This window comes from Salvelinus sp. IW2-2015, unplaced genomic scaffold, assembly GCF_002910315.2.
Source record: "Salvelinus sp. IW2-2015 unplaced genomic scaffold, ASM291031v2 Un_scaffold3271, whole genome shotgun sequence".
Lineage (NCBI taxonomy): Eukaryota > Metazoa > Chordata > Actinopteri > Salmoniformes > Salmonidae > Salvelinus > Salvelinus sp. IW2-2015.
The window spans coordinates 51,884-60,756 of NW_019944556.1; the positions used below are offsets into that span (position 1 = coordinate 51,884).

General features: G+C 47.6%; 1 pseudogene; it reads right to left on the reverse strand.

Moving 5' to 3' along the window:
- The window catches only part of LOC112075607 (myotubularin-related protein 9-like), a 77,752-nt pseudogene that overhangs the window by 37,366 nt on the left and 31,513 nt on the right, over window positions 1-8,873 (reverse strand).

The window sequence follows — 8,873 nt, forward strand, 5'->3', positions numbered from 1 at the left end:
AAATCAATGTGTACTCCGTTTTGTAAATTATGTTAGTTTTTGAAGATCATTGATGGCAACGCATCAACAGAAGTACAGACATCGAAGAAAATAGGGAAGACAAACGACGTTAAAAAAGACGCGATTCCTATCTGTATTTAATTAGGCGGTGGACAGTTAAAGTGAGAGAGTCGGAGGTGGAGAGAAAAGTTTGTACTGTTAATTTCATGATTTTCGCTAGTATGGTTGGCGCGACTAGAGAGTTATTTGGAGTTTTTGAATAGCGGTTAATAAATACATGCTGGATGTTAATTTATCATGTTTACCTGCGCTACGTGACGTGTTAGATCACAAACGTAATAAGTCATATAGGGACTAACTGGCTAGCTACTACTGCTGGAGGCGTGGCCACGAAGGAACTGACATCGTTTGCTTGAATAACAGTTTTAAGGTAATTTATAGCCCTGTGTACCTATCTGGATGCTATTATTATGATTCACGTTATCTTAGCTGATATTTGATGTAAACGTTAACTTTGTGTAAATTTGTTTGTCTTATTGTTGTTATGTCATGACTAGGAATAAGGGTCAGTGAAATGGGAGGTGCGCGTGAGGTAAAATATTCTTAGTAGGAGGGAGTGCTGTCAGCGGTGAGGTAATACAGTAGGGGGGAGTGCTTGCAGCGTGAGGTACATACAGTAGGGGAGTGGGCTGCTCGAGCGGATGAGGTAAATACAGTAGGGGGAGTGCTGCTCAGCGTGAGGTATACAGTAGGTGGGAGTCTGCTGAGGTTTAATACAGTGGGGAGGGTGCTGCCCAGCGTGAGGGGTAATACAGTGGGGGAGTGCTGCCCAGCAGTGAGGTAATAAGTAGGGGGGAGTGCTGCTCAGGGTGAAGGGAATACAGTAGGGGGAGTGCTGCTATCAGCGTGAGGAATACACGTAGTTTTGGGGAGGTGCTGGCTCAGCGTGAGGGTATGCAGTAGGGGAGTGGCTGGGTAATACAGTAGGGGAGTGTGCTCAGCGTGAGGTAATCTACAGTAGGGGGGAGTGCTGCTCAGCGGTGAGTAATCCAGTAGGGGGAGTGTGCTCAGCGTGGGTATAAGTAGGGGAGTGCTGCTCAGCGTGAGGTAATACAGTAGGGGGGAGTGGCTGGCTTCAGCGTGAGGTAATACAGTAGGGGGGAGGCTGCTCAGCGGTGAGGTAATTCAGTAGGGGGGAGTGCTAGGCCCACGCAGTGAGGTAATACAGTAGGGGGAGTGCTGCTCAGGCGTGAAGGTAATATTAAGTAGGGGGAGCAAGGTTGGCTGCCAGCGTTAGGTAATACCGTAGGGGGGTGCTTGCTCAGGTGAGGTAATACAGTAGGGGGGAGTGCTGCTTCAGCGTGAGGTAATACAAGTAGGGGGGAGTGTGGAGGTATACGTAGGGGGGGTGCTGGCTCAGCGTGAGGGTAAACAGTGAGGGGGAGTGCTGCCGGCAGCGTGAGGTAAGTGACTAGTAGGGGGGAGTGCTGGCTCAGCGTGAGGTAAATACAGGTAGGGGAGTGTGCTCAGCGTGAGGTAATACAGTAGGGGGGAGTGCTGCTCAGCGTGAGGTATACAGTAGGGGGAGTGGCTGAGGTAATTACAGTAGGGGGGAGTGGCTGCTCAGCGTGAGGTAATACAGTAGGGGGGTGCTGCTCAGTGGGTAAATGGACAAGTAGGGGGGTGCTGGCTTCAGCGTGGGAGGTAATTACAGTAGGGGGAGTGTTCTGGAATCAGGTGAGGTAATACAGTTAGGGAGTGTGCTCAGCGTGAGGTAATCACGTCAGGGGGAGTGGTGGTCAGCTGTGAGGTATACAGTAGGGGGTAGAGTGTGCTCAGCGTGAGGTAAATACAGTAGAGGAGTGCTGCTCAGTTCGTGAGGTAATAGGTAGGGGGGAGGTGGCTGGCTCAGCCGTGAGGTAATACAGTAGGGGGAGTGCGCTGGCTCAGCGTGAGGTACTACAATGTAGGGGGAGTGCTGGTTTTTTCTCAGCGTGAGGTAAATACAGTAGGGGAGTCTGCTCAGCGTGAGGTAATAGCAGTCGGGAGTTGCTGCTCAGCGTGAGGTAGATACGCAGTAGGGGGGGAGTGCTGCTCAGCGGTGAGGTAATACAGTAGGGGGATTTGCTGCTCGGAGTGAGGTAGATACAGTACGGGGGAGTGCTGCTCTAGCGTGAGGTAATAAGTAGGGGAGTGCTGCTGCAGCGTGAGGTAAATACAGTAGGGGGGTGCTGCTCAGCGTGAGGTATTTACAGCTAGGAGGGAGGGCTGCTCAGCGTGAGTAATACAGGCAGGGGGGGTGCTGCTCAGCGTGAGGTAATACAGTGGGGGAGGTGCTGCTCAGCGTGAGGTAATACAGTAGGGAAGGGAGTGCTAGGAGTGCTGCTCCGCGTGAGGTTACATAGGGGGGATGCTGCGCAGCGTGAGGTAATAAGTAGGGCGAGGGGTGCTCAGCGTGAGGGTATACAGTAGAGGGAGTGCTGCTCCAGTGTGAGGTAATAGCAGTTAGGGGGGTGTTGGCTCAGTGTGAGGTATAGCAGTAGAGGGAGGTGCGGGAGTGCTGCTCACGTGAAGGTAATACAATAGGGGAGTGCTTGGCTCAGCGTGCAGTAATATCAGTAGGGGGAGGGTGCTCAGCGGTGAGGTAATACAGTAGAGGGGAGTGGCTGCTCAGCGTGCGGTAATACAGTAGGGGACGCTGCTCAGCGTGGGAGGTATCAGTAGGGGGATCGTGCTGCTGCAGCGTGAGGTAATACAGTAGGGGGAGGTGCTGCTCAGCGTGAGTTAATACAGTAGATGGGAGTGGCTGCTGAGGGCTGAGGTAATACGTAAGCGGGGAGTGGCTGCTTACAGGGGGTGAGGTAATACAGTAGGAGGGAGGTGCTGTCAGCAGAGTATACAGTAGGGGGAAGCGCTGGCTCAGCGTGAGCGTAACTACAGTAGGCTGGTGAGTTCGCTAGCTCGGGCGGAGGTAATACAGTAGGGGGCGTGGCTGCTCAGCGTGAGGTAATACAGTAGGGGGAGTGCTGCTGACGAGTCGTTTTTTGAGGTAATACAGTCGGGGGGAGTGCTGGGCTCAGCGTGAGGTATACAGTAGACGGAGTGCTGGCTCGGCGTGAGGTAATCAGTAGGGGGAGTGCTGCTGCAGTGTGAGGTAAATACAGGTAGGGGGAGTGCTTGGCTTCAGCGTGAGGTATTTATATCAGTAGGGGGAGTGTGCTCGGGGCGTTGAGGTTTAATTTTACAGTTAGGGGGGAGTGCTGGGGGCTGCAGCGGTGAGGTATACAGTAGGGGGGGAGTGCTGGCTCAGCGTGGGAGGTAATACAGGTAGGGGGAGTGCTGCTGCGGCGGTGAGTATACAGTTAGCCGGGGAGTGCTCTCAGCGTGAAGGTCAATACCGTAGGGCGGGGAGTGTGGCTCAGCGTGAGGTAATACTGTAGGGGAGGTTGCTGGGGACTGGACGTGAGGTACTACAGTGGGGAGGTTGCTGCTCGCGTGAGGTAATAGCAGGCGGGGAGTGGCTGGGCTCAGCGTGAGGTAATACAGTAGGGGGAGTGGCTGCTCGAGCCTGAGGTAATACAGTAGGGGGAGTGCTGCTCAGTGTGTAGGTAATACAGTAGGGGAGTGCTGGCTCAGCGTGAGGGTATATACAGTAGGGGGAGTTGCTGCTGCGCGTGAGGTAATAGAGTAGGGAGGAGTGCTGGCTCAGTCGTGAAGGTATCCAGTAGGGGGGAGTTGCTGCTGTCGCATGAGAGGTAAATACGCATGTACGGCGGAGTGCTGCTCGGACAGTGAGGTAATACAATAGGTTGGGGGCTTGGGAGGTCATCAGTAGGAGGCAGTTGCTGCTCAGAGTGAGGTAATGACAGTAGGGGGGAGTTCTTCTCAAATGGAATGTTTTGGGGCTATGTAGTTCTCGCACTCATCGATCTTCACTAAGAACGTATTCGAGAGAAGTGTTGTGCGGGAATGCACTCGGGAGATGAGACTGTGGAGGCACGTGGGTAGCATGCTATTGAGAAACACCCTCAGGATTTTGTGTGTTGTAGATATGTGGTGGTAGAGTAGGTGTCCTGAGGGACGGTTAGGATAGCCTAGTGGGTCAGCAGCATTGGGCCAGTTAAACGAAAGGTTGTCAAGATGAATCCCGAGCTGCAAGTAAATCTGTCCTCCATAACCATGAACAAGGCGTAACCACTGTAGGCGTCATTGTAAAATTGAGAATTTGTTCTTAACTGACTTGCATAGTTAAATAAAAGGTTTTAATAATGGTAGAAATGTAATAATTAGAACCCGGAAGAGTAGGCTGTTGCCTTGGAAGGGATAAATGGGGATTCCATAATAGGGAACGTCAGGGAAGAGTCGGAGCTGCTGGCTTGGCAGGACTAAATGGCGGATCCCGCATCAAATAAACGCCAGGAGGAGTAGGATGCTGATTGGCAGGACGATGGGGATGCATAATAACGGCCCAGGAAGAGTAGCTGCTGCTTGGCAAGGAACTAAATGGGGATCCATAATCAAACCCAGGAAGAGTAGCGTCTGCTGCATTGGCAGGAACTAAATGGCGGGATCCACTAATATAACCTTCGCAGGCAGAGTAGCTTGGCGCTTGACTTGGCGGAAATTAAGTGGGGGAGATCCAGTATAAACCCAGGACCGAGTAAGTGCTGCCTTTGGAGGAGATACTAATGCGGCGCACTCCATGAATAAACCGCAGGAAGGAGGTAGCTGCTGCAGTCGGCAGGAACTAATTGGGAATCCATATAACCTCAGGGAAAGAGGAGCTGCTGGGTTTACGTCGTTGGAGGAACTAATGGGGATCCATAATAAACCCCAGAAAGAGTATATCGCTGCCTTTGGCAGGGAACTAATGGGATCAATAATAAACCCAGGAGAGTAGGCTGCTTTCCTGGCAGGAATCTAAATGGGGATCTATATATAATACAATACTTAAGAGAGAGGACAGAGCAGAACGAGAGAGGATAGTTGAAAGAGGTCATTACTGAGAGGTGAACAACGGAAACTAAGAAAAGGGAGGGAAGAATAAACAGACAACTTTTTGTTTTGAAAGCCCTCTGGTTCAATGTTGCACAAAAGAGATATTTTTGAGAATACTTGTACACACAAAAATGTGGTTTGAATTTTAGATGTTGATCGTATAAGCTGTGCGTCAGGAATGAGTGTCGAGCTCCCCCCACTAACCCATTCTACTCGTGAAACACCAATAACAGAACCGCCGACCTGGGAGTAGGCAAGATAGATTTGGGGGTCTAGTGGGTCAGGAGCCAGGTTCTTACCTCTCCATAGTAGCAGGCTCTAGGGTTGCTACGGAGGGCCATATAACAGGAAGTTGGCCTCGTAGACGGCGGGTTAGACTGCTCTCTACCTCCAGGGGCCGGTTTCACCACAGCCCAAGGAGACTGTCTTCTGAGACGGTTCAACTTAGAGCTGGGGGATGGAGGAGAGATTCAAAAGAAATGAACTCTTCACAGAGAAAAAGTGGCCTCCAGCTCTGATGTGGCTACAGTATACCTCCATCCATCACTAGAATCCCCATACTTTAATGAAAACAGCTTCTCCATCCTGGAGGGAAACATTTATAATTTCCATGGGTCAAAGACATATACTAGCCTGTGGCGACCTAAATGCCGGAACTGGACAAGAACCTGACACCCTCAGCACACAGGGGGACAAACACCTACCTGGAGGTGACAGCATTCCCTCCCCCATATGCCCCCCTAGACACAACTATGACAACATAACCAACAAAAACAGGTCACAACTCCTGCAGCTGTCGCATGCTCAGCATGTTCATAGTCAYTGYTAGGCTTCGAGGGGACTCCTATGGTAGGTACACCTATAGCTCATCTCTTGGCAGTAGTACTGRAGACTACTTTATCACTGACCTCAACCCAGAGTCTCTCATAGTGTTCACAGTCAGCCCACTGACACCCCTATCAGATCACAGCAAACTCACAGTCTACTTGAACAGAGCAAAACTCAATCCTAAGGCATCAAAGCCAAAGGAACTGAATAATATTAAGAAACACTATAGATGGAAGGAAAGAAGTGTGGAATCTTCCTGGACAAAATGTTTCACTGTAACAGCGAAGGTGTAAACTTGACAATAGAAAATCTAAACCTAAATGATATTTGAACGCTCAGCTTCCCTCCATCAAATCTAAAAATTTCAAGCAGACAAAGAAAATGAACAACAATGACAAATGGTTTGATGAAGAACGCAAGAACCTAAGAAAGAAATTGAGAAACTCACTATGGTGAATCACTAAAACAATACAGAAATACACTACGGAGAAAGAGGGGCAGCACATCAGAAAACAGATTTGAAGAATCCACAGACTAACAATTTGGAAAATTGGAAAACTCTAAACAAACAACATGAAGAGTTATCTATCCAAATGGAGATGTACGGATAAACCACTTATCCAATATTTTTGGCTCTATAACAAAGAACAGCAAAAACATAAACATGATCAAATACAAATGTTAGAGTCAACTATTAAAGACCACCAGAATGCACTGGATTCTCCAACTACATTGAATAAACTGCAGGACAAAATACAAACCTTCCAATCCAAAAAGGACTGTGGTGTTGATGGTATGCAAAATTCTTCTGGCACAGCCAGAAGAGGACTGGCCACCCCTCATAGCCTGGTTCCTCTCTAGGTTTCTTCCTAGGTTTTGGCCTTTCTAGGGAGTTTTTCCTAGCCATCGTGCTTCTACACCTGCATTGCTTGCTGTTTGGGGTTTTAGGCTGGGTTTCTGTACAGCACTTTGAGATATTAGCTGATGTACGAAGGGCTATATAAAATAAACTTGATTTGATTGGATTTGATAAAATATATAAAATACAAATTCCAATTGGCTATACTTAAACTCTGACATCATCCTTAGGTCTGGTATTTTCCTGAATATTTGGAACCAAGGACTGATCACTCCAATCCACAAAAGACAAAACAAATTTGACCCCAATAATTACTGTGGGATATGCGTCAACAGCAACCTTGGGAAAATCCTCTGCACTATCATTAACTGCAGACTCGTACATTTCCTCAGTGAAATGTACTGAGCAAATGTCAAATTGGCGTCATACCAAATTACCGTTAGACAAACCACATATTCACCCTGCACACTCTAATTGACAAACAAACCAAAGGCCAAGTCTTCTCATGTCTTGTWGATTTCAAAAAAACTTTTGACTTTGGCATGAGGGTCTGTTATACAAATTGACGGAAAGTGGTGTTGGGGGAAAAACATACAACATTATAAAATCCATGTACACAAACATAAATTTCTTTCCACAGGGTCGTGGGGTAAGACAGGGATGCAGCTTAAGCCCCACCCTCTTCAGCATATATATCAACGAATTGGCGAGGGCACTAGAACAGTCTGCAGCACCCGGCCTCACCCTACTAATGTTTTCTGATGATCTGGTGCTTCTGTTCCAAACCAAGAACGGCCTACAGCAGCACCTAGATCTTCTGCACAGATTCTGTCAGACCTGGGCCCTGACAGTAAATATCAATAAGACCAAAATAATGGTGTTCCAAAAAAGGTCCAGTCACCAGGACCACAAATACAAATTCCTAGTCTACGCACACGATGCCCTCAGAAAACACAAAAAACTATCTAACCTCGCCTAAACATCAAACACAAGGTAACTTCCACACAAAGCTGTTGAACGATCTTGAGAGACAAGGCAAGAAGGGCCTTCTATGCCATCAAAAGGAACATATAATTTGACATAACAATTAAGGATTCTGGCTTAAAAGTCCAAAATTACTTGAAGTAGTTTGTAGATTCCCATCTTGCCTTTATGGTTGTGAATATGGTCGGGGTTCCGCTCACCAACAATATGTCAAAAAATTGGGACAAACACCAAATTGAAAACTCATGCACAATCATATCCTCCTGTGTTACAATGCAAAACAACAAATAATGCATCCGGATACCTGCTAATTATCAAAATACAGAAAGGAGCCGTTAAATTCTACAAAGCAACATAACAAAGCCATCACCTACAGAGAGATGAACCTGGAGAAGAGTCCCCTAAGCAAGCTGGTCCTGGGGCTCTGTTCACAAACACAAACAGACCCCACAGAGCCCCAGGACAGCAACACAATTCAAGCAAACCAAATCATGAGAAAACAAAAATATAATTACAGAGCAAACTAGAATGCTATTTGGCCGTAAACCGAGAGTACACTGTGACTGACCCAAACTTAAGGAAAGCTTCGACTATGTAAGCAGACTCAGTGAGCATAGCCTTGCTATTGAGAAAGGCCGCCGTAGGCAGACCTGGCTCTCAAGAGAAGAAAGGCTATGTGCACACTGCCCACAAAATGAGGTGGAAACTGAGCTGAAACCCATATTTATGTTTATTTAAACTTACTTACTTACTGTACTTTTAACTATTTGCACATCATTACAACACTGTGTACAGACATATGACATTTTGCGAGTGTAATGTTTACTGTACATTTTGTTGTGTTTATTTTACTATTGTTTATCTATTTCACTTGCTTTGGCAATGTTAACACACGTTTCCCATGCCAATAAAGCTGTGCTTGATCAGCCGAACCACTTCCTCCCGCTCACGCCGAGGCTAGACCCCGGCACCTCTGCAAAACACATGTAACCACCCACTTAGCCAACTAGGTTACCAAAAACCTAGGTGTTTCAATAGTACGGGTGGAGAATTTTCAAGCTGGGAAGTGAGGTCACGAATCTGACTCTGTTACATTAGCAAACCCAGACTTCAGCTAATGCTCATTTCCAGATTTCTCACATGCGTGAAAATCTGTATTTATTATGGAGCTACTCTTCCTGGGGTTTATTATGGATCCCCATTA